A 26,247-nucleotide genomic window follows, 5' to 3' on the forward strand; every position below is an offset into this window, starting at 1 on the left:
AAGAACAAATTCAATACCTATCTTATGTGTATTTATTTACAAATAGGGATAATAACAGTATTTACCTTATAGGACTGTTGTGCAGATTAAAGGAATTAATACAATAAAGTACAAAGAAGAGGGCCTGGCAAAGAGGAAGTACTCAATAAATGTTAGGTGCTGCTACTGTTATTGTTACTGTTGGCGAAAGTTCAAATTCTCCCGCAGGGCATGCAGAGCCCTCCACAGCCCAGCACCACGTATCTTTCAGACTTTGCTTCTCATAACCTGTTACCACTATGACTACTGTTACGATCACACAGTCTTGCCAAGTTCCCAGAGCATGGGCCCCTAGACACCTTTACTCACAGGGCTCATCTCTCTTTACTGGGTGGTAAACAACCAATTATCTCTCAAACCGTACCCACCCTCCCTGTAAACTGGTCACTCTCTACTTTGTGCCTCCTCCATGTTCTGCAGACTTTCTCCATAGATAATTTTAAAAAATTTTTTTTTTTAATTTTTTTTTTTTTTTTTGAGACGGAGTCTCGCTCTGTCGCCCAGGCTGGAGTGCAGTGGCCAGATCTCAGCTCACTGCAAGCTCCGCCTCCCGGGTTCATGCCATTCTCCTGCCTTAGCCTCCCAAGTAGCTAGGACTACAGGTGCCCGCCACCTCGCCCGGCTAGTTTTTTGTATTTTTTAGTAGAGACGGGGTTTCACCGTGTTAACCAGGATGGTCTCGATCTCCTGACCTCGTGATCCACCCGTCTCAGCCTCCCAAAGTGCTGGGATTACAGGCTTGAGCCATCGCGCCCGGCCTATTTTTTAATTTTTATTTTTATTGTTTTGAGACAGAGTCTCACTCTGTTGCCCAGGCTGGAGTGCAATGGTGTGACTTTGGCTCACTGCAACCTCCGCCTCCTGGGTTCAAGAAATTCTCCTGCCTCAGCCTCCCTAGTAGTTGGGATTACAGGCATGTACTACCACGCCTGGCTAATTTTTGTATTTTTAGTAGAGACAGGGGTTTTGCCATGTTGGCCAGGCTGGTCTCAAACTCCTGACCTCAAGTGATCCGCCTGCCTCAGCCTCCCAAAGTGCTGGAATTACAGGCATGAGACACTGCGCCTGGCCAGACACTTTATTATTCTTGTTGGTTTATGTATCCTGTTTCCTCCACTAGGCCTTAAGGACAGAGGCTCCTGCAAATTCCTATCTGTATTCTCATTGCCTGACATTTCAGTAGACTAAATATTAAATAAATGCAAAAGAAAAACTGATCAGTACACACAAAAGCTGAGAGTGCTTTTCAGAGAAACTAAACACTAGGATGAGGAAATCAAACCCCAAAGCACTTTGATCTTAAGGAGAGTTAATTGGCAAAGATCATATAACCAAAGAGAAGAAAACTATAATTTCCCAAGAGAAAGTCAAACCTTGCTACAATGCAGTGTCCCTGTGTGTGTTGGGGGACCCAAAGTGCAGGTCAATTAATTATAAAATACTGCAGGTGATCCAGACTGCAGGAAATAAAGAAAGAGAACTAACCTTTGTCAAACGTCTACAATAAGGCAGATACTTAGAAAATAATACTTTCTATAAACACAATGTGCTAGACATAGACCTGTCCACTTTACCTGTTTATCAAATTAGATAATTCAAGTCCTCAACAACTCTGAGACTTGGCCTTTCTATTTTACAGGTGAGAAAAACATTCACTCATTTCATACATTTGTCCTGAGCATCTACTATGCGCAAGTCACATATCCAGAAGCAGGGGATACCATGATGAACAAGAAGACAAGGTCCCCCTTTCATACAGCATAATAATAGAGCAATGAATGAATGAATGGAAAAATAAGCATATACATAAATAAACAAGAAAAGTACCAGACAGTGATAAGTGCTAGTAGAGAATTAAAATAGGAGGAAAAGACTGGATAGCTGTCACAGAAGTTCTCTCTGAAGTGGGTATATTTAAGATGAGAATTGATAAGAAAGAGCCAGGCCAGGCTTGGTGGTTCACATCTGTAATCCCAGCACTCTGGGAGGCTGAGGCAGGAGGATCACTTAAGCCCAGGAGTTTAAGACCAGACTGGACAACACGGTGAGACCTCATCTCTACAAAAAATTAAAAAATTAGTTGGATGTGGTGGTGCACACCTGTAGTCCCAGCTACTCAGGAGGCTGAGGCAGAGGGGTCCCCTGTGCCCAGGAGGTCAAGGCTGCAGTGAGCTTTGATGATGCCAGTGTACTCCAACCAAGGCAACAGACCAAGACCTCTTTCCTCTTGAAAGGAAAGAGACAGCGAGGGAGAGAAAGAAAAGGAAAGGAAAGGAAAGGAAAGGAAGAAAAGAAAGAGGAAGGAAGGAAGGGGTAAGTCAAGCACATGAAGAATGGAAGAAGTACATTTCAGGCATAGAGATCATCAAGTACAGGGGCCCTATGTGATAATGAGCTTGGCATGTTCAAGGAACTGAAAGAAGGGACACTGAGGCTGAGCACATGGTCAACAAGAAGAGAACTGGGAGACTGCCGTGGGACAGGTCACATAGAGCTTGGAAAGCCAGGGCAAGGAGTTTGGATTTCATTCTGAGTTCAACGTAAGGCCACGTAGAGGCTTTTAAGAAATGTGACACAAACCAATTGTCATTTTTAAAATTTTTTCTAGGCTCTGTAATGGAGGGTATTATGGTGTGGACACCAGTAGAGACAAACAGACAGTTAGGAGGCTACTGCAAATAGTCTAGGTGAGAGATCATATGGCTTGGACCAGGGTGTTAGTAGTGGAGACAGAGAGAAGGGTATAAATTTTGGAGTGTTTTTGAAGATAGAACTTGGTAAAGGATTGGCAAGAGGATGGGAAAGAAAGAAAGAAATCAAAAGTAATACCTAGATATTTGACTTGCGCACATGGGGGGATAATGGCACCACTTTGTGAAGTTGGGAAGACTGGGAAAACAGCGACATTGGAGTGGAGCTGAATCAAGAGTCCTCTTTTGGCCATGTTAAATTTGAAAGGACTCTCAGACATCTATGTGGACATGAATCTGAAGTTCCAGAGAGAGAGTTTGAGACTAAAGATACAAACGTAACAGTCACTAGCAAATGGATGTTATTTAAAGCCATTGAATCATCAGAGGATATCTATGGAGACTGGATAAATAGAGAAGAGGGCCATTTCAGAACCTGGGCATATCACCATTTAGAGATTGAGGGAAGAAGGTGACTAAAGAAAGCTTAGAGAGGCCGGGCGCGGTGGCTCAAGCCTGTAATCCCAGCACTTTGGGAGGCCGAGACGGGCGGATCATGAGGTCAGGAGATCGAGACCATCCTGGCTGACACGGTGAAACCCCGTCTCTACTAAAAAATACAAAAAACTAGCCGGGCGAGGTGGCGGGCGCCTGTAGTCCCAGATACTCGGGAGGCTGAGGCAGGAGAATGGCGTGAAACCGGGATGTGGAGCTTGCAGTGAGCCGAGATCTGGCCACTGCACTCCAGCCTGGGCGGCAGAGCGAGGCTCCGTCTCAAAAAAAAAAAAAAAAAAAGAAAGCTTAGAGAGGTAGGAAGAGAATCAAGAAGTAGAGTGTCAAAGAAAATGGTGATCAGTCTTGTCAAATGCTGTTAAGAGAATAACTAAGGTTAAAACAAAGACAAGCGCTGGGCATGGTAGCTCATGCCTGTAATCTCAACACTTTGGGAGAATGAGGCAGGCAGATCCCGTGAGACCAGCAGTTTGAGACTAGAAAGGGCAACATGATGAAACCCTATCTCTAAAAAAAATACAAAAATTAGCTGGGCATGTTGGCGCATGCTACTAGTCCCAGCTACTAGAGAGGGTGAAGTGGGAATATCATCTGAGCCTGGGAAGTAGAGGGTGCAGTGAGCTGAGATAGTGCTGGTGCACTCCAGCCTGGGCAACAGGAGTGAGACCCTGTAACAAAATAATAATAATAATGTAACAAAGAGATTTTTATTTCCTTTTTAACTTTTTTTTATTTAAATACTTTTTGGGGAACAGGTGGTTTTTTATTACATGGCTAAGTTCTTTAGTGATAATTTCTGAGATTTTGGTGCACCAGTCACCCAGGCAGTGTACACTGTACCCAATGTGTAGTCTTTTATCCCTCACCTCCCTCCCACCTTTCCCTCCAAGTCCCCAAAGTCCATGTCATTTTTATGCCTTTACATCCTCATAGCTTAGCTCCCACTTATAAGTGAGAACATACGATATTTAATTTTCCATTCCTGAGTTATTTCACTTAGAATAATGATCTCCAACTCCACGCAGCTTGCTGCAAATGCCATTATTTCATTGCTTTTTATGACTGAGTTATATATCATGGTGTCTATATACCACATTTTCTTTATCTGCTCATTTGTTGATGGGCATTTAAGCTGGTTCCATATTTTTTCAAGTGTGAATTGTGCTGCTATAAACATGTGTGTGCAAGTGTCTTTTTCATATAATGACTCCTTTTACTCTGGGTAGATACCCAGTAGTGGGATTGCTGGATCAAATGGTAGTTCTACTTTTAGTTCTTTAAGGAATCTCCATACAGTTTTCCACAGTGGTTGTACTAGTTTACATTCTCACCAGCAGTGTAGAAGTGTTTCATTTTCCATTGGGCGTGGTGGCTCACATCTGTAATCCCAGAACTTTGGGAGGCTGAGGCAGGTGGATCACAAGGTCAGGAGATCGAGACCATCCTGGCCAACATGGTGAAACCCCATCTCTACTAAAAATACAAAAATTAGCTGGGCATGGTGGCACGCGCCTGCAGTCTCAGCTACTTGGGAGGCTGAGACAGGAGAATCGCTTGAACCCGGGAGGCGGAGGTTGCAGTGAGCCAAGATTGCACCACTGCACTCTAGCCTGGCAGCAGAGCAAGACTCCATCTCAAAAAAAAAAAATAATAAATAAAGTGTTTCCTTTTCACCACATCTGCACCAACATCTATTATTTTTTGATTTTTCAATTATGGCCATTCTTACGGGAGTAAGGTGGTATCTCATTGTGGTTTTAATTTGCATTTCTCTGATAATTACTGATGTTAAGCATTTTTTCATGTTTACTGACCATTTGTGTATCTTCTTTTGAGAACTGTCTATTCATGTACTTTGACCACTTTTTGATAAGATTGTTTTTTTCTTGCTGATTTGTTTGAGTTCCTTGTAGATTCTGGATATTAGTCCTTTGTCAGATGCGTAGTTTGTGAATATTTTCTCCCACTCTGTGGGTTGTTTGTTTACTCTGCTGATTATTTCTTTCACTGTGCAGAAGCTTTTTAGTTTAATTAGGTCCCATCTATTTATTTTTGTTTTTGTTACATTTGCTTTTGGGTTCTTGGCTATGAATTCTTTGCCTAAGCCAACATCTAGAAGAGTTTTACTGATGATATTGTCTAGAATTTTAATGATTTCAGGCCTTAGATTTAAGTCTTTCAATCCACCTTGAGTTGGTTCTTGTATAAGATCCAGTTTCATTCTTCTACATGTCGCTTGCCAATTATCCCAGCACCATTTGTCAAGGTGTCCTTTCCCCACTTTATATTTTTGTTTGCGTTGTTGAAGATCAGTTGGCTGTAAGTATTTGGCTTTATTTGAGTATAAAAAGTTTTTTTTTTTGTTTTGTGTTTTGTTTTGAGACAGAGTCTCACTCCGTCACCCAGGCTGGAGTGCAGTGGCATGATCTCAGCTCACTGCAACCTCCACCTCCCAGGTTCAAGTGATTCTCATGCCTCAGCCTCCTGAGTAGTTGGAATTACAGGTATGTGCCACTATGCCCGCTAATTTTTGTATTTTTAGTAGAGATGGGGGTTTTGCCCATTGGCTAGGCTGGTCTCGAACTCCTGACCTCAAGTGATCCGTCCAACTCAGCCTCCCAAAGTGCTGGGATTACATGGATGAGCCACCACACTGGGCCAAAAGGTTTTCTTAAAAAATAACAATTATGCATTTATGTTCAGCAAAAGTGAAGATGGAAATTAAGGTACAGATCATTTTGTTTCTTTCCTCTTTGCCTGGCTATCTCAGGAAGCAAATGGCTAGGAAGTGGCCTCTTGTCACCTGTTTTCCATGCCTACCCTGTTTTACCATGCGGCAACACAAACCCCCACTCCCCTGCCCCATGTTTCTCTCACCTAGCTTCCCATTAACTGTTCTAGTTTGCTTCTTCCTTCAGGGCAGCAGAGATGCCATCTCCCCCAGGAAGTCCTCCCTGATCTCTCCATCTCTGAATCTTTGTAACACTAAGTTACTAGTACACACAAATTTAGCTCTTGATCATATTTGGTCTTATAATCATTCTCTGATTCAAATATCAGAGTGGGAGCAAGAGTACTTTTTTTCAGTAGGAAATTCAATACAATTGTTGGCTATTGTTACTGTGAGAGGTAGCTTAATGCAATGATTCAGATAGATTTGGGTTAAAATTATGGCTCTGTTCCATCTCTTACAGGCTGAATGATTTTGGGCAAGTCATTCCCTGAGACTCAGTTCCCCTAACTAGAAAATGGGAATAATACTGCCTACTGATGACAGTGGTGAGCTGTCTGGAGCAGCCGCTGCCATCACGCTGGCTACAGGTGGAAGGCGTGGCCAGGACTGCATGTTCCATGGAGCCAGCGAGTGCCAGGGACAAGCACGAGCTCTGCTCCTTCTGAACTGGGGAGGGAGCTACTCAGGTGCCACTGCAACTACCCAAACCATGGCTGCAGACCCAGGCCTCCTGCTCCACAGAGCAGGCAGAAGCCCCACCCTCCCGGGCACAGCTACAGCCACTCAAATCACGACTGCAGACCCAGGCATCCCTGTACTCTTGGGGGTCCAGGAAGGTCCCCGCTTGCCTGTGCAGGCTCAGAGGTGCCTGCTCCCACTGCCTGGCTTCTCCCTACTCCTTATGCCTGCTCTCATCTTAGAGCAGGGTTGGGGCCAAGCTCAGGCACTGTCACAGCCTTGCTGGGTGTGCTCATGCTAGGACTCTGTTGCCTCAGCCCCCTCCAGACTTTAGGCACTGACAAACATGGGGAAAAGCCGAGGTGGGGGCTGAGGGCGGCTTTGCGCTGGCCTGCACTTGCCTGTTGGCACGAGCATCCTGGATACCACGACTGAGGCAGGAGGCAGAAAAGCTCCTGGACAGAAGGGGGCGGGTCCTTGTTGAGACCCCACCTTCAGGCCTGGGAGCTGGGCTGTGAGTCCCACAAACCAGGGTGGAGATTTGTGGTGCCTTTTTCAGCCTGCCCATGGCCACCCATGGACCAGCTGCATGCACTTCTTCCCCTCTGAGACCCATAAAAGCCCTGGGCTCAGTCAGACCACAGAACAGAGGGAGGATGCAACAACCAGCTGTAGAGAGGAGCTACCCTCTCTGCTGAGAGCTGCAGACAATGGGACAACCTGCTTGCAGAGTGGAGCCACCAACTCTAGGGCCTCCTCTCTGCTGAGAGCTGCAGAGACAATGGGATGACCCGCCCGCAGAGAGGAGCCACTTCCTCTTTGCCAAGAGCTGCAGATGACAGGATGACCAGCTGCAGAGAGGAGTTACCTTCTCTGCTGATAGCAGGAGCTACTCTCTCTGCTGAGAACTGAACACTTGTTGGGACAACCTGCCTGCAGAGAGGAGCTATCCTCTCTGCTAGGAGTTAAACACTCATCAGGACATCCTGGTCATGGAGAGGAGCTGCTCACTGCGGGTCTTCTCTGAACTGTTCTATTGCTCAATAAAGTTCCTCTTTGTCTTGCTTACCCCTCCGCCTGTCTGTGTACCTCATTCTTCCTGGTCATAGGACAAGAACTTGAGACTCACTGAATGGCGAAGCTAAAAGAGTTCCTGTAACACAAACAGGATTGAAACATGTCCCTTGCTCACCAGGTTATGAATGAAGAGGAGAGATGAGCTGTGGCCCTTTAGGAAGCCCAGACCTGGGAGCTCCCTGATCCAGGGTGTGACTCCCTCTTTGGGGCCCTGTGGTTCCTGGTGCCTCCAAGCTTCCAGGCGCCGCCTCATTCCCCAGTACCAGCTGAGAAAGCTGCTTGTGGTGCACCTGGTCCAGCTGCAGCCTCATAGAGAGCTAGCACCTATGCAAGCACCTTGAGCTACCCACCTGGCAGCAGCAGCTGACATATCTGGCTGTGCAGAGGCCAGGCTCCATGCTCACTCACACAACTCTCTTGCTCCACGCCTGACTCCAGTCTCCCTTGGAGGCATGGGATCCAGCCCGGTAGCATGAGCTGAGCACAGCCTGCCAGGCCGAGTGGGCGGAACAAGCCCAGAAGGCCTCAGCAAAACTGGGGCAAAGGCCCCACCGGCCACAGGTTTCCAGCCAGAAAAGCGACACCCCAAGATCCCATGTCACTACCTCAAGGGCTGTTGTGAGATTTAATGAGATATTTTTGTAAAGCATCTGTCACAGTACCTGGCCTATTGGAAATGCTCTATAAATATTAATTCCCTTCCTCCTAATGACTTTGTGAATGTCAGTTTTATCTCTCCAACAAGATGTTCTTGAAGACAGATCATATATTTTACGTATTTCATTAGATCTTCCACATTCTTAGAACATAACTCAATGCATCATAGGCACTTAATTAAGTACTTCTTGGTTTGATCACAAGTAAAAATCATGGCTGTAGGTATGCCTTACAATAGACCAGTGTTTCCTAAATGCTGGTATCAGGTGAACTACATTAAACTCATCCAAAGAGCTTCTTTTTATTGGGGGTGGGGATGAAGGGGGTGGGGGAGATAGGGAACAGGGCCTTGCTCTGTAGCCCAGGCTGGAATCCAGTGGCATGATAACATGGTCAGTGAAGCCTGGACCTGCCAGGCTCAGGTGATTGTCCCACCTCAGCCTCCCTTGTAGCTGGGACTATAGGCACATGCCACCACACTCAGCTAATTTTAAATTTTTCTAGAGATAAGGTCTTGCTATACTGCCCAGGCTGGTCTTGAACTCCTGGCCTCAAGTGATCCTCCTGCCTCAGCTTCTCAAAGTGTTGGTATTATAGGTGTGAGCCACCGCACTTGGCCCAAAGAGCTTCTTAAAACTAAAATTGCTAGATCCCTTCCCTAGATATTCTTATTAAGAAAATCTGTTCCATTAACTTCCAATAACTGAGAAAGGTCTTCCAATTTTTACTTTGGATATTTTTATTAGATATTTTTGCACTGCTTGAATTTTTAAATAAGTATCCTTTATTTTACAATTTTAAAATAAAGACAACTTTTAAATAAAAAAAAGAAAAACTGACCAGAATCAGAAGTGAAATCTAGAGTACTACAAAACATTTCTTTCATAAGTAATGGGCAATTAAAAAAAAAATAATAATGAAGTAAAAATATCCCCTGGCCACAACTGGGGAAATATGAGCATGGCCTGATATCAGATGATCATTTTGATTTTTGTTTTAGATAAAATTTTATGTTGCATCAAATGTCTTTATTCTTAGAACACACATGCTGAAATAAGAATTTCAGGTGAAGTGTTATAACATCTGCAACTTTCAAATGGTCCAGCATATATGTATATATGCATATGTATGTATGTGTGTGTATATATATGTATATATATACACACACACACACATACATACACGAGAAATAAGGCAAAATGTTAACAATTGTTTAATTTAGTTGGTGGGTATTTGGGTGTCCAATTTATTACTCTTTCAAATTCTCAGTATGATTAAAATTTTTCATAATAATAGTTGGGGGAAAATATTCTCAGTTGATTCTGGTGATAACCTAGCTTGGGAACCACTGTTTTACCCAATAGATTCGTTCCTGAAGTTAGAAAAATAAGAATTCTGAGATATACAACATATAAATGCTCTGAAGGCAATAGTATTTAAAGAAATCTCATGTCACAATCTCTCTGTAAAACACTGTCTCCTAATTAATTGTTCATAAACCTACATTTCACATAGGATTTGCTTAAGGTCAGCGCTCAGATAAGGGCAGACTTGAAATGTTGGTTAAGGGAAGAAGAGGCATGTACAAGCACAAAGCCTGAGGGTTGTACTTGACTTCTGTCTGCTCCCTAACTCCTGTCTTGCTGATTTACCTATCGAATATTTATCAAACCAGTCCCCTCCTCTCCTCCACTCCTTTTACTGCCTTGGGTCAGACTTCATCCTATCTCCCCTGCACCAGTGCTGAGAGTTCCAGCTGATGGCCCTGCCTTGGGTCCTACCCAGCTCAGATTCACTTCCTCCTTGGCTAATACATATCCAAAACATATGCTGGCTCGTTGCTCTTCTACTGAAAACCCTACAATGGCTTCCCACTTCAAAATCAAGTCCAGAACTCTTCAACCTGTTTATAATATCCTCTCAACTTTGCCAGCCTCAACTCTCACCAAACTCATATTTTATAGCCCAGTAACAGTGAATTCCCCATGATACGTCTCACCTCCATGCTTCAGCCCATGCATTCTTATTCCACTTTGCTCAGGCATCACTCTCCTTCTGAAAGCTTTCTTAGATTTACCACCTGCCATGCCTTCCCTCCCATCTCCCATACAGAGGTTAGAGTCTCCTATTTGGTTCTCCCACAATACCTCAACAGAGTTTGATCTGTGCAGTTACCCAACTGCTCACAATTATTTACTTATAAGACTATTTACTCCATATCCTGGGACCTCTTGGGGAAGGACTGGATTTTATTCATCTTTATAGCCCCAGTACTTATTTCTGCTTTGCCTTTCTGATGCCCCATTTTCTCCTCTAGAGAATCAGAAGAATATCACCAACTTGAAAGGCTGGCATTAATTAAGTATTCAAAGCTTACCACAGGCATACAATAGGCCTTCAGCACATTTGATTTATATGCTCAGCATCTCTTGTTTTTCGCTTTCCAATTCTGCCCTTCAGGACCAGCCTCTTACACTGGCCCTGTTTCCAGCAACGACACAGCAAGTAAGCTCCCCATCCATCTACATGCCAAAATAGTGAGGGTCTCAAACTCCAGATCTGCCTCAGGCTTCCCCACCCTGCCAGTGCCCTCTGGACTCTAGGATGACTCAACTAAGGAACCAGTGCTGTACTGCAAACATTTCTTGAGCAGTTTTATGCAAGGCAATGTCCCTGATGCAGTGGAAAGTGATACAACACGTACAAAAAATGTATGACCTCTTATAGGGTAGGGGAAGGGTGAGGAGACAATTAGACAAGTGAAGGCAGTAAAATTCAAAGAAGAAAAACGTTGTACGTCTCTGGGGGTAGACAGAAATGCCTTAGAGGAGGTGGCATTTGAACTAGACCACAAAGGATGGATTAAAGCTAAGAGGCTGTTTCCAGAATTATGTGTGTTCCATAAAACACAACACCGAAATGCTACTGTTACTCAGATGAAAAGTAAAGTAAATTTAGAAAATGCTGCCTACTATGTACCCCTCTAGGAGATCTGCAATGCACAGTAACAAGCGTGAAATAAGGAATCCTACTTAACTGTGTTGAACCCAGCATCCCAAGTTTGTTTGACTACTAGTTAATTCCCTATTTCTTTCCTCCTGGGAGGAGAGAGTTATAGCATCTTTCAAGCTCTGAGGTGTCTTGAAGTAGGGAACCCTATATAACTCTGTTTAACCCAGCATCCCAAGTTTGTTTGAACACTAGTAAGTTCCCTATTTCTTTTCCCCTGGAGTTAGATGTATAGCAGCTTGGAGAACACACTTTAACAACAGGTTAAATGTTACCCTTTCAAAGCTATCCATTTGCATTTTACCAGGACTTCACATTGATAATACCTTCATATCTGATTTTTTAACAACACAACCAGCAATTCTTAAAATTCTCCTGACATTTTGTCAGAAGAGAAAAAGCAATGGAAGATGCTGCAGAACCAAGAAGTTTCTCATTGTGAAACACAGTGTAGACCATAAGCCTTTTTATCAAGCAAAGGGAACAACACATCTCTGACTGAGTCCATTCATTCTTTGTTAGGATGTTTACACTCTTATAGCTGCCCTCACTCCCTCTGCAACCTGCTGACTGGGTAAACAACACCAGACTTGAAAGCAAAGGGAACAACATTGCATAACAACAAGCCCACAGGGCATGTTTTGCTTCTTTATATTTACCAAACAGTTGTGCTTGTAAAAGACAAGAAGGAAAGGGGCACTGCAGCTCATCTGTCCCCACTCCTGAAATTACAATGCTGAATTATTCAGTCTGAGAGTTAACATGTTTACTGGGAGTGAGGCACTGTGCTCATGATACAAAGAAAAATAAGGTATAGTCATTACTTCACAAGCCAGGGCAGACAGGCAAACAAAATGTAATGCAGCAAAGTGCAAGCAAACACTTCTACAATAAGAGGGGAGTACACAGCAGCCAGGACTCCTAACCTTTGCCTGGGCTTAAGGTCAAAAGAAAGTATGTTAAAATAAGGAAAAACTCCTCTTCATTCTTAAAGAATTGAAAAAGAGTTTTCCAGGCAAATACAATATATGGAGAGATATAGATATAGATATAGATAGATGATATAGATATAGATACAAGGCCAGGCATGGTGACTCACATCTATTAATCCCAGCACTTTGGGAAGCCAAGGTGGGGGGACTGCTTGAGCCCAGGAGTTTGAGACCAGCCTAGGCAACATAGTGAGACCCGCATCTCTTCAAAAAGATTAAAAAATAAGCCAGGCATGGTGGTGTGCACCTGTAGCCCTAGGTACAAGGGAGACTGAGACGGGAGGATCACTTGAGCCTGGGAGGTTGAGGCTGCAGTGACCTCTGATCATGCCACTGCCCTCCCACCTAAGCTACACAGCAAGACCCTGTCTCAAAAAAAAAAAAGGACATAGATATAGATACACATACACACATTAAAAAAAAAAAAATAAGGCCATAGGGCTGAGTAGAATAGGATACGTGATATGATTTGGATATCTGTCCCCTTCAAATCTCATGTTGCAATGTAATCCTCAGTGTTGGAGGTGGGGCCTGGTGTGAGGTGTTCATGAATGGTTAGCACCATCCCCTTGGTGATGAGTGAATTCTGGCTCCAGTAGTTCATGTGAGATCTGGTTAAGAGTGTGGCACCTCTGTCCTCACTCTCTCTTGCTCCCACTCTTGCATGTAACATTCTGGCTCCCGGTCACCTTCTATCCTGACTGTAAGCTTTCTGAGGTTTCACCAGAAGCAGATGCCAGCACCATGCTTCCTGTAAAGCCTGTAAAACTGTGAGCCAATTAAATCTCTTTTCTTTATAATTTTCCCAGCTTCAAGTATTTCTTTGTAGTAATGCAAAAATGAACTAACAATAGGATAGGACAAGATTGAAAAGAAAAAAAGAGCAGCTAGTCTGGAGAAGGTGTCAAACTGAACTACTGCATCTAATTTCACTTATTCCAAAAATCCCACAAAAATTCAGTAAAGTGCTTTCTTCTTATTAACAAAACCTTACAAGTACAGAGAAGACAAGAGAAGACAATGGTGTCAAATTTTGGAAGCTTGGGAAGCAGATGAACAAGTAGTAACGGACTTAGCATACTCAGAAAATCCAGAATTCAGCTGATTTAAACCACAGAATCCTTAAAAAGTACAGGAACTGACAGTACCTTGTACTCCTAGAGCAGGTGTATAGGATGCTAGAATAAGGAACACAAGAGAGAAGGCTAATCAAGGAGTTAGATACCTAAATTCCCCCTCCTCATTAACAAAACTCCAAAGGCTTGTCTCTGCAGAGCGCAAAACAGAAATATCCAGTATTTGCTTGAAATAATCTGAGGAAGGGGATTGGGGGATACAGAGCAAACTAAAATATCCATCAACTGAAAACTAGTGAACCTGAATGATGGGTAGATGGGGATTCACTGTATTGCCGTCCCTACTTTTGTAATCTTTAGCATTCCCCATAATAAAAAGTAAGAGTGTCTTTGGCCTGGCAGTATCCAGCATGGTTGAGGGGGAAACACATCATAGATAAGGTACTATGTCTACAGAAGGTAGAGTGCAAATGTTCCCACATTCCTTCTGAGTACCAAGGCACAGTCAGATAGAACCCCACCATCCGAAGAAGAGTGAAAGACTCTTTGCTGGTGAATGTACCCAAGGGAAAACCTGAAGATGCTAACATCAGGGGAGCCCAACAAACAGCCCATCCAGATCACCCTACTGTGAGGCTCAGAGCTAATTATCTCCATTCTGTATTCAGAGTTTCCTGATGGTACTTTTTAAAAAGAGCTTTATGTCATATAGCATATAATTCACGCTTTTAAAATACACAATTTTGCTCTAGGAACTACATGAAAAATAAAATGTATATTTCAATGGTTTTTAGCATATTCACAGAGTTATACAACCATCACCACAATCAATTTTAGAACATTTTCCATTCCCCCAACGAAAATCCTACACACATTAGTAGTCACTGCATTCCCCCGACTCCCGCAAGTAACTACTAATCTATTTTTTTGCCTCTATAGATTTGTCCATTCTGGCCATTTCATATACATGAAATCTTACACTGTGTGGTCTTTTGTGAGTGACTTCTTTCACTTAGCATAATGTTAAGGTCTTGACAGCTTTTTTTCCTCCTCCTCTTAATCAGGAGCAACACAGTCAAGGATCACATTTTAGAGTGACATCTTGGGAAAGCCTCTATTAAAGATACAGACCACGGCAAACACACAACAAAGAGACTTGAAGGAAACAGATAATATGCAAGGACAGAAATACCATTAATATTCTCACAAATTGAAATAAAACTACATCCATGAAACAAAAATAGGAGGCTATATAAAGGAAACACAGAGAACAAAAAGAGCTCTTAGACATTGACAACATAATAGCAGAAATTTTTAAAAATCTTCAGTGAAAGGATTGAAAGATAAAATCGCAATCTTCTAAAGAATAAAATCAAAAGACAAAGATATGGAAACAGCAGAGAGAAGTTAAGAATATTCTAAAGGCTCAGTACAGGAGGTCCTATATCCAAGTAAGAAATTCCCAGGAAAGAACAGAAAAAAGAAAAATCATAACAATATAATTCAATAAAATTTCAGAGAACTGAAGGATGCAGGTTGCCAGCTTGAAAGGGCCCAGCACACCAAGCACACTGTGAAATTTCAGAAAGTTGCAGACAAAGAGAAGATTTTACAGACTGTCAGAGAGGAGGGAAAGACAAATAGGTTATATATAAAGAATCAGAAATCAGAACCCTTCCAACTTCTCTACAGCAACAATAAAGACAATAAAGCAATGCCTTTAAAATCTGAAGGAAAATGATTTTCAACTTAGAATGCAATACCCAGATAAACTACCAATAAAGCACGAGAATAGAACAATGATACTTTAAAGTATACAAGACTCAGAAATTCATATTCCATGCACCGTTTTATAAGAAGCTCCTACTTTGAGAGGCCAAGACAGAAGGATTGCTTGAGCGCAGCAGTTTGGGAGCAGCCTGGCCAACATGGCGAGACCCTATCTCTACAAAAAGTGAAAAAATTAGCCAGGCATGGAGGCATGCACCTGTGGTCCCAGGTGCTTGACAGGATCACTTGAGCCCAAGAGTTTGAGGCTACAGTGAGCTGTTTCACATCACCGCACTCCAGCCTGGGCGACTGAGTGAGAACCTTTCGCAAAAACAACAACAACAAAAAGCTCCTGGAGGATGTCCTTCACTACGTGGTATACAAGAAACATCTAGAGATCTAGTCCAAAGACAAGCAACAGAGGACCCCAACAGGACCCCAACATGACTACCACAGGAAGTAGTCAACCAGACTAAAGAAGTGTAACTCAAGAGACAGACACATTGAAGACAGCCATCAACAACCCTACTGCCTTTAAACCTTCTTTTGTGTTGTGTTCAAATATTTTAAATATATGACTATAAAGTTTTCAAACATACATAAAAGTAGACCCCTGACATCCATCACCAAAATTCAACAATTACCAAGATTTTGACATGTTAACTTAATCTATCCCTTCCCCCCCTATTTTTTCTTTGTTTAAATATTTATTATTATTATTATTATTATTTATTGTTATTATTATTATTTTAAGACAGGGTCTCGCTCTGTTGCCCAGGCTGGAGTGCAGTGGTGTCATCATGGCTCACTGCAGCCTCAACCTCTGGGATGCAGCAAACCACCTGCCTCAGTCTCCCACAGCGCTGGGATTACAAGTATGAACCTCAGCACCCAGGCTGTTTAAATATTTTTAAACAAATTCTACATCATATCATTTTATCCCTGTGTACCTCAGAAATCATCTGTATATTATTCATCTTCTTACATTATACTACTATTATCACACCTGAATAAAAGTAACAGTAATTCCTTGATATCATCCAATACCTAGTCCATAAAATTTTCCCCAACATCTCGAAAATGTCTTTTTACACACATCCACATGCATACTTGTAGCAGCACACCTCACAACTGCAAAGATATGGAACCAAACTAAGTGCCCATCAACGAATGAGTGGATAAAGAAAATGTGGTATATATCCACCACGGAATACTACTCCGCCATAAAAAGGAATAGAATAATGTCTTTTGCAGAAACTTGGATTGAGCTGGAAGCCATTCTTCTAAGTGAAGTAACTCAGGAATGGAAAACCAGATGCCTTATTTTCTCACTTAAGTTGGAACTAAGCTATGAGGACACAGAAACAATACAGAGCAATATAATGAAATTTGGGACCTGGGGAAGGACAGGGGCAAGGGGAGTGAGGGATAAAAGACTATATATTGGGGGCCGGGCACGGTGGCTCACACCTGTAATCTCAGCACTTTGGGAGGCTGAAGCGGGCAGATCACAAGGTCAGGAGATAGACCATCCTGGCTAACACAGTGAAGCCCTGTCTCTACTAAAAATAAAAAAAAATTAGGTGTGGTGGTGGGCACCTGTAGTCCCAGCTACTCGGGAGGCTGAGGCAGGAGAATGGCGTAAATCCGACAGGCAGCGCTTGCAGTGAGCCGAGACAGCGCCACGCACTCCAGCCTGGGTGACAAAGCAAGACTCCGTTTCAAAAAAAAAAAAAAAGACTACATATTGGGTACGTGTACATTGTTTGGTTGACAAGTGCACTAAAATCTCAGAATTCACCACTGCAGAATTTATCCATGTAACCAAAAACCACTTGCAACCCAAAAGTCATTAAAAATAAATTTTTTTTAATGTCTTTTCAATGCCAGGTGTGGTGGCTCATGCCTATAATCCCAACATTTTGGGAGGCCAAAGCAGGAGGATCGCTTGAGCCCAGGAGTTCAAGAGCAGCCTGGGCAACTTGGTGAGACCTCATCTCTTCAAAAAATTTTTTTAAAAAATTTGTTGGGTGTGGTGGTATATGCCTGCAATCCCAGCTTCTTGGGAGGTTGAGGTGGGAGGATTGCTTGAGCTCAGGAGGTCAAGGCTACGGTGAGCCGTGTTCATGCCACCGTACTCCAGCCTGGGTGACAAAGTGAGACCCTGTTTCAAAAAACAAAAAGTCTTTTTTTGACTGCATGTGGTGGCTCATGCCTATAATCCCAGCACTTTAGGAGGCCGAGGTGCGCAGATCACCTGAGGCCAGGAGTTCGAGACCAGCCTGGCGAACATGGTGAAACCCTATCTCCAGTAAAAATACAAAAATTAGCTGAGCATGGTGGCACACACCTGTAATCCCAGCTACTCAGGAGGCTGAGGCAAGAGAATTGCTTGAAACCAGGAGGCAGAGGTTGTAGAGAGCTGAGATCGTGCCATTGCACTTCAGCCTGGGCGACAGAGCAAGACTCCATCTCAAAAAAAAAAATAAAAAGTCTCTTTGCAATTAAACTAAATTGTGTCCCCCCACAAGTTCATATATATGTTGAAGCCCTAATTGTGTCCCCCCACAAGTTCATTGTGTCCCCCCACAAGTTCATACATATGTTGAAACCCTAATTCCTAGTACCTTAGAATGTGACTGTTCATGTATTTGGAGATAGAGCCGTTAAAGAGGTAATTAAATTAAAATGAGGTCCTTAGGGTGGGCCCTAATCCAATCTAACTGGTGTCCTGATAGAAAGAGAATAGGACATGTAGCAGACACTGGGAGTGTGCATATACAGAGAAATGACCATGCAAGGAAGTGGCAAGAGGGCAGCCATCTGCAAGCCAAGGAGAGAGGCCTCAGAGGAAACCAATCCTGCCAGCACCTTGATCTTGGACTCCTAGCCTCCATAACTGTGCAAATATTAATTTCTGTTGCTTAAGCCACCCAGTGTGTGGTATTTTGTTATGGCAGCACTAGCAAACTAACACACAGACTATCCGAATCAAAACAAGGTTCACACATGACATCTGGTTATAATTCTTAAGTCACTTTATTATTTTTTCATGTCATTGACTTGTTGCAGAAGCCAAGTCAGTTGTCTGACAGAATGTTCTACATTCTAAATTTTTCTGTTTGTTTCCTTAGAGAGTAATTCAACTTGTCATCCTTTCCCCCATCTTTCCAATATATTAAAGTTAGCTCTAGAGGCTTAATGAGATTTTAAGAGTCAATGTTTGGGTAAGAATATTCCATAAGTGGTGCTGCACAGTTGTTTTTTTTTTTTTTTTTTTTTTTTTTTGAGATGGAGTTACGCTCTTGTTGGCCAGGCTGGATTGCAATGGCACAATCTCGGCACACTGCAACCTCTGCCTCCCAGGTTCAAGTGATTCTCCTGCCTCAGCCTCCCGAGTAGCTGAGATTATAGGTATGTGCCACCACACCTGGCTAATTTTGTACTTTGAGGAGAGAGGGGGTTTCTCCATGTTGGTCAGACTGGTCTCGAACTCCCAACCTCAGGTGATCCGCCTGCCTTGGCCTCCCAAAGTGCTGGGATTACAGGCAAGAGCCACCAGGCCCAGCCTGCGTATTCTCTTTTTAACCTGACAAAAAACGCATAGGTAAACTTGGTCCAGGTTCTTTCTGCCTCTATTTGTCTTGACCATATGCTGATGAAGTACCTGCTCATCTCCACACTATTTGTTTGGGCTAGCTGGTGACATTCACTTTATCCTACAGAAGAGTTCTGCTTTGACCTACTCCTTGAGAGCTGAAAGGAGGCCAAAGAGAGACTGGAAGTAGAAAAGACAGAGCCATCTACTCTCTGTGACCATATTCCACACGTCCAGTGTGTGCCCGCACTACAACCCCGTCAGATGTCTCAATAGTAGTGATCCTTATTTCCTAAGATTCACTCACATCCTTGCCCACTGACTTCCCCATTAGAGCCTTTTAAACCCCCTGGGAATCTAAAGCCATATTATGACCCAGAGTTTAGATCTAACAGTGACAAAGCTTGCTTGGTTTGTGCTTGCTTTTTGGTTTTTTAAAAAACCTTTGTTTTAGTAATACAAACATAGGTGGTTAAATTGTACAGAAAAGTTTAAGAGAACGATGAACATAAAAGCCAGGATAATCATTATGTCTGGTGAGGAGAAAAGGTGGTATGATTTCAGGGCAGAGAGTGGACAAACAGCTTCTAGGATACAAATAATGACCCATCTAATAAATTGGATGGCACATTCACAATTTTCTTTCTTTTATTTTTTGAGACAGCATCTCACTATTTTGCCCAGGCTGGTCTTGAACTCCTGGCCTCAAGCAATCCTCCAACCTCAGCCACCTGAGTAGCTGGAATTGCGAACATGTGACACTGCATCTGGCCACAATTTTAATGTTCATCTTTAAACTGAAAATACGTATTTAAAACATTCTTTCATACCCATTGTATATTTCGCATTAATTATTTTTATGTAAGCAGTCCACCATAGCTAGAACACAGGGTTTGAAGAGTAGAGTAAAAGGAGAAAAGACTGGACAAGGAGTTTACTCTAAAGGCAAATAGGAACTTTGATCATGCTCTCTTGGAAGTAACATCAGGGAACATTTACACCCAATATCAATTAAAATGGCTGTCTCATAATCTATCTATCAAGAATGATAGGAAAAAATCCATCTTTTCTAAGTTACCTAAATATGAAATACTCGACATCTTAAACATCTCACTGGGGAACATAATAATATGGTTTTGATGTACTTTTCCAGGGAGAGGAGTTTCAGTTTGCCCTAGGGAACACGTTTGCCTCAAAATCTTTTTTTTTTTTTTGAGACAGAGTCTCACTCTGTCGCTCAGGCTGGGGTGCAATGGCGCGATCTCGGCTCACTACAACCTCTGCTTCCCGGGTTCAAGTGATTCTCCTGCTCAGCCTCCAGAGTAGCCAGGATTACAGGCACATGCCACCACACCCATCTAATTTTTGTATTTTTAGCAGAGATAGGGTTTCACCATGTTGGTCAGGCTGGTCTCAAACTCCTGACCTCAGGTGATCTGCCCACCTTGGCTTCCCAAAGTGCTGGGATTAAACGTGTGAGCCACTGAGCCTGGCCTGCCTTAAGTTCTTAAATGACACAAAGCTGGGAGGGATGCGGAACAGATGTTTTACATGACAGAATTAGAATATATCTTGGCAAGCTGGAGTGACAGGTCAAATATAGGCCAATTTCCAATAACATCTCTCATTTGTTCAGAACACTCGATATGCCAAGAGCTTTACATAATTTATCTCATTTAATCCCTACAACCACACTGTGAAGTTGAGATCCAGGAAAGTAACTTGCCCAAGGTCATAAAGCAAGTTAACAGCAGAGCCATGATTTGAACCTAGGTTTGCAAGCTCAAGTTTCAGTCTCAAGTGAGATTCCTTCAGCCACCAGAAATTAACATTCAAAACTGAATCCTCTGCTAACACATTAGGAATTAAGAAAACAATAATAAATAAATAAAAATCTCAATCCTCTTTAATTCAGCCTGTCACCCTCAGAAAACTGCATCACCCAACCCCAACCCCCTTGGGCATATGAGGGTCTCAAGTACCTCCAAAGAATGATCAGATCAAATGAAAAAACAAACAAAAACAAAAAAGAATAATCAGATCAGGCCATTTTCATTAATATAACACTTGGGGACCCCCAACAGCTGCCAGGAAACCTCCATCTGTCCTCAAGAGCAAGTCCAGTCTCAAAAGCAAGCTGTAACAGGATTCTCTCTGCAACCCATTCCCAGCTCAGCCATGTCTGCCTCCCCATCTGTATTTAAGACTTTGCAAAACTCAAGCTCTGCAGTTATAAATGGAGGCCCCTTGCCACAAAGGTTGCTCAGCAAGACCCCTCAGTCAGGCTATTCCCTACCTTCAATTTTCTCTCGTCCTCAGGGGCACTGTGATTTGATGGGTGTGTATAGCTGAGAGAACAGCACAACCGGCTCCAGTGCACAGTCATATCCAATGGAGCTATCCCGAAAGACAGCCAGAGAATTTTAATGAAAACCAGAAAACCCCTGGCTGCTAAGTCCAATTGCAGTTCAGGCCTGCCAGCCCCTCCCCCTGCAGCTAAGAATCTCTGAGCCAGCTTTGCCCCAAAGAGCAGGGAAGAAAATCCATTTTGCGTTCAGTAAATCCTTCCATAGCAGCCATTCCCAGGGTCATTTAGGTTAAAGGTGAGGCACATGATAACTGCAATAGGGCCCAGGGACCCTGAGAGGCACAGGGTGTGGCAGCAGCAGATTTGAGCCAACAGATTATGAAACAGTCATTTAAAAAAAAACAAGAAGTCTTTCCTTCTGCCAAAGCTCTCTGCCCACAGCTGCATACAAGGCTAGCGAGGAATCTTAACAAGCTTAAAGGGGCCGTATTTCAGATACTTAAGAACCAAGACAGGAGGAAATAAGTATTTTGAGCACTTACTATGTATCAGGTGCTCTGATCTCATTTCATCCTCACTGTGAGATGGGAACTGTAAACTGCATGTAACAGATAAGAACACTGACTCAGAGAGGTTCTGTAACTTGTCCAAGGAACACAGTTAGCAAGAGGGGAAAGAGATTGGAAAGTTCAGTGTGGGTGAGGCTCATCAGAAGTATCAAACTTTTTGTTAGCGGAGAGCAGAAAAAAAGAAAAAGAAAAGAAAAAAAGAAAAAGAAATACTAAACTCAAAATCCTGACCTGTCCTGACTAATAAAAAGAATGACCATTTACTGAACACTGGCTATGTGCCAGGCACTAAGCTAATATTTTTACATGCACTGTATCACCTAATCCTCACGGCAACTAGATAAGATACAGGTCGTTATTACCTCCATTTAGTAATGAGCAAACTATGGCTTAGACATTCAATAACTTGATCAAGGTCACTGCATCACCAGGATTGGAACCCTGGTCTGTCTAATTCCAGAGTGCTCACCTTAAAACACTCACCCTAACAGCCTTCAGAAGGGAGCCATCTAGATCATCATGCCAAGCAGGCAAGTTGCAGGGAGATTTCTGCTCCCCTCCCCAGCAGGTAATGCACATTCCAGACTTGCCTTTCAATTCCTCCCAGCACTCTTCAGTGGAGGCACAGAATCACTTGCTCTGGGAAAGCTGATAGCTATGTTTCCACCTTCCCATGTACCACGGACTCTGCTGTCCCGACATGAGTGAAGGAGAACGCCACCACCATGATCCAGAGACTCACGTGAGTATAGAAGCAGATAGCTTCTTTCCCCGGGCCCTGCTCCATAGGCCCATGCAACCTCAAGCAGCAACCTCTTCCTCAACAGCTCACAGGCCTGTTTTGTATTCTTAACAGGAGACCACGTGCCTCCTCTTTGAGCAACTGTGATTTCCCAAGGGAGATGACTGTCTAGACACAGCATCTATCTTGACAACCAGACTGGGCCACATGACGTTCGGTTTGATAATTTAGATTTTAGGGTCTGTGTTCAGCTCTCCAGTGAAGGCTCTGTGCCTGGCACCTCTGGGTAATCAGATTGAGTATCATTCAGTGCAACAGCTGACACCCTGGGTTAGAACCGTCTTCCCAGCCAGGCAAGTGTTACTTGAGGGAAGTCACAGGCATCTTATGGATCACACACACACAGGCACAACACACAAACAGTTCCATTAATGAGGCTAAAACTTGATAGAACTCTTCTATGCATGTTTAGAATTAAGTGCCAGGCTTTGACTGGTGGTAGACTGAATACCTAATATGTATCAGGTACTGTGGTGGGTACATTCACAGTCAATGTCTTAATTGACCTGCACTACATTCTGTAAGGTAGATAGAATTGCTATTATTCAGATGAGGCAACTAAAGCCCGGAGAGATAGCATAATTTGCCCAAAGTCACACAGGAAGTGGCAAAGCTCAGGTTCAAATTCTTTTTTTTTTTTTTTTTTTGAGATGGAGTCTCACTCCGTCTCCCAGGCTGGAGTGCAGTGGTGCGATCTCGGCTCACTGCAACCTCCACCTCCCAGGTTCACACAATTCTCCTGCTTCAGCCTCTCCAGTAGCCGGGAATACAGGCAGGTGCCACCACACCCAGGTAATGTTTGTATTTTTAATGGAGACAGGGTTTTATTATGTTGGCCAGGCTGGTCTCGAACTGCTGACCTCAAGCTATCTGCCAGCCTCAGCCTCCCAAAGTGCTAGGATTACAGGGATGAGCCACCACGCCCAGCCTCAAATTCATTTTTAATGTGATTCCAACACCCTTTCAGTCAATTATGAGGCCATTCATTTATTCCTCAGATAATTATTGAGCACCATCTATGAGCCAGCTACTGGGACACTTACAGAGGATACAACTGTTAACGTAAGGTAGGTCCAGTCACCAAAGAACTAATGTTCTTGTGAGGATAGATGACAATGCAGATAGATAATTACAGAATGATGAGATGGGGCCTTAGAGGAGTGATGGGGTCAGGCTTCTCTGAGAAAGTGAGATGTGAGCTGAGACCTGAAAGATGAGAATGAGCCAGGCATTTGCAAAGCTAGGAAAAGAGCGCAGGCAATAGATAGAAGAAGTGCAAGGGTTGGCTACTGGAAAAGGCTTGGCGTGTCCAAGGAACATAAAGGAGAACAGGGACCAAGGCTGGGTGAGCAGCAGGGAAAAAAGAACGGTTGAGATGACACAGGGCCTTGTTGACCATGGAAAACACTTTGAATTTTGTTCAAAGGGCAATGGGAGATCAAAGAAGAGTTTTAATCAGGGAAATAGTGTAATCTGATTTGCGCTTTAAAGAGATAATTCTGGTTGCTGTGTGGAGAAGTGAGTGTAGGGAGTGGGCAAGACTCAGGAATGAGGGAGAGAGAACGGTGGCCTGGACCACGATAATGGTAGGGGAGTGGATTTTACATTTGGGAATGAGAAAGAAAATACTTGAGGTGAAACTGTTTTTTTTTAAAAACAAAAATAAAAATTTTGAAATTTAATTACAATGTAAAAAAATAAAAAGACAAATGATTTTTTTTTTTTTTTTTTTTTTTTTAGAGCAAGCCTTGCTCTGTCACCCAGGCTGGAGTACAGTGGTGTGATCTCGGCTCACTGCAACCTCTGCCTCCAGGGTTCAAGCAATTCTCCTGCCTCAGTCTCCCTAGTAGATGGGATTACAGGCGCCCACCATCATGCTTGGCTAATTTTTGTATTTTTAGTAGAGACAGAGTTTCGCCATGTTGGCCAGGCTAGTCTCGAACTCTTGACCTTATGTAATCCACCTGCCTTGGCCTCCCAAAGTGCTGGGATTACAGGCGTGAGCCACTGCACCCAGCCGAATGAATTTTTAAAAAAATAATGAAAATACTTGCTGATGAATGGCATGTGAATGGTGAAGGGAACAAACTCCTAGGTTTCTAGCTTGAACAACTGGGTAGAGGGTGGTACCACGTATTAACAGAGACTGGAGGAGAAGCAAAATGCTCGTGAGATAACCAACTATATCACACTAAGAAGAAAAAAAAAAGTGGACCCCAGTTGTTTATTCAAGGGGAAGCTAGGAATTAAAGGCCTGAAGCTGCTACTCTGGTGAAAATAAGTGTTTAGGGGTTATGATAGAGAATAAAGTGCAAGAATCTGAAAGGCTGCCTTAGGAAACAGGGGTTCCACTTACTTCATGTGGCCATCACTGCCAAACTGGAACCAATGTGTGGAAGACAGACATAGGAAAGGAATTCAGTCTGACGTAAGAAAGGGCTGTCTCACAGAGTGAAATGACCTGTCTTGGGAGTGGGAGAGGGTGACTTTTCTGTCATTGGAAGTGTTAAAGAAAAAAACAGATGACCCCTTGTCTACAGGGTTAGAGAGAGAATTCAGTAATTGAATAGGGAAAATGCTACATAAAATCCTCCTAAACTCTGGAATTCTGTGGTTTAAAGATAAAATCTTAATTAATCTAACCTTCAGGACTGGAGGTACTCCAACAGGGCAGAACTCCCTTGGTATGTCCTACCTCTCAGAAGGCAAATGAGAACAATGTTAGCTAATTTTAGTCACTATAAAGTGACTCCTAGTTCATTTCTAAGTGTCAAACAAGATGTTGAAAGGCTTTTTGGTATAAGTGAAAGGCATAAGCTATGGAATTGGATATCACATATCTGCAATTGATTAGCGCTGTGTCCTCTGGCAAATTATTTAAATCCTCTGAATCTCAGTTTATTTCTTTGAAATACGGGGAAAGCAATGCCTTCCTCAAGATGTTTACTGTGAGGACCAACGCCTTGTGCCTGATACATTCAATTAAGAATAATAATGAGGCTGGGTACAGTGGCTGACGCCTGTAATCCCAGCACTTTGGGAGGCCGAGGTGGGCAGATCACCTGAGGTTGGGAGATCGAGACCAGACTGGCCAACATGGTGAAACCCCGTCTCTACTAAAAATACAAAAATTAGCCGGGCATGGTGGCGGGTGCCTGTAATCCCAGCTACTTGAGAGGCTAAGGCAGTAGAATCACTTGAACCAGGGAGGCAGAGGTTGCAGTGAGCCAAGATCGCGCCACCGCATTCCAGCCTGGGCGAGAAGAGAGAAACTCCATCTCAAAAAAAAAAAAAAAAAAAAAGAAGAAGAAAAATAGCTAACATCTATTACTACAGATCCATAACTATATGCTAGGCATGTACTATGTGCATTTTAAAAAATCCAATCCTTACAACAACCCAGAAAGTAGCCACTATTATTATTCCGTTATAAAAACCAGAAAATTGATTTCTAAAGGTAAAGTAACTTATCCAAGAATCATATAATTAGTAATTGCCCAAATTAGGAAAAACCAAATTCAACAAAGTTGAAACAAAAAGATAAAGAAAACCATATTTAGATAAGTTGAAAAAAAGTTACCTACTGTCGAATTAACAAACAATTCAATTCACCAACTAGTCATTTAGTAAATATTTATTAAACATATAAATAAATAACTGAATGAATGAATGATTCCAAAGAACATTTATTGAGTTCCTGCCAGGCACAACATCAAGAAACTAGGGTTACAGAAA

The 26,247-nt window shown here is 42.9% G+C and overlaps 1 protein-coding gene across 24 annotated transcripts in view; it reads right to left on the bottom strand.

Moving 5' to 3' along the window:
* Positions 1–26,247, bottom strand: part of RAB30 (RAB30, member RAS oncogene family) — a 95,809-nt gene that overhangs the window by 35,498 nt on the left and 34,064 nt on the right. For 8 of the 24 annotated variants that reach the window (XM_074014906.1, XM_074014913.1, XM_074014914.1 and 5 more), the window contains exon 1: positions 21,130–21,226. The exons of 14 other annotated variants lie outside the window; for them this stretch is intronic. The gene's annotated coding sequence lies outside the window, so the exon portion shown is untranslated. Of the gene's footprint in view, positions 1–21,129; positions 21,227–22,193; positions 22,527–26,247 lie in introns of those variants that run through there. 2 more of the 24 variants (XM_074014918.1, XM_065528798.2) reach the window with 1 other exon arrangement.

The sequence above is a fragment of the Macaca fascicularis genome, chromosome 14 (genome assembly GCF_037993035.2).
Source record: "Macaca fascicularis isolate 582-1 chromosome 14, T2T-MFA8v1.1".
Lineage (NCBI taxonomy): Eukaryota > Metazoa > Chordata > Mammalia > Primates > Cercopithecidae > Macaca > Macaca fascicularis.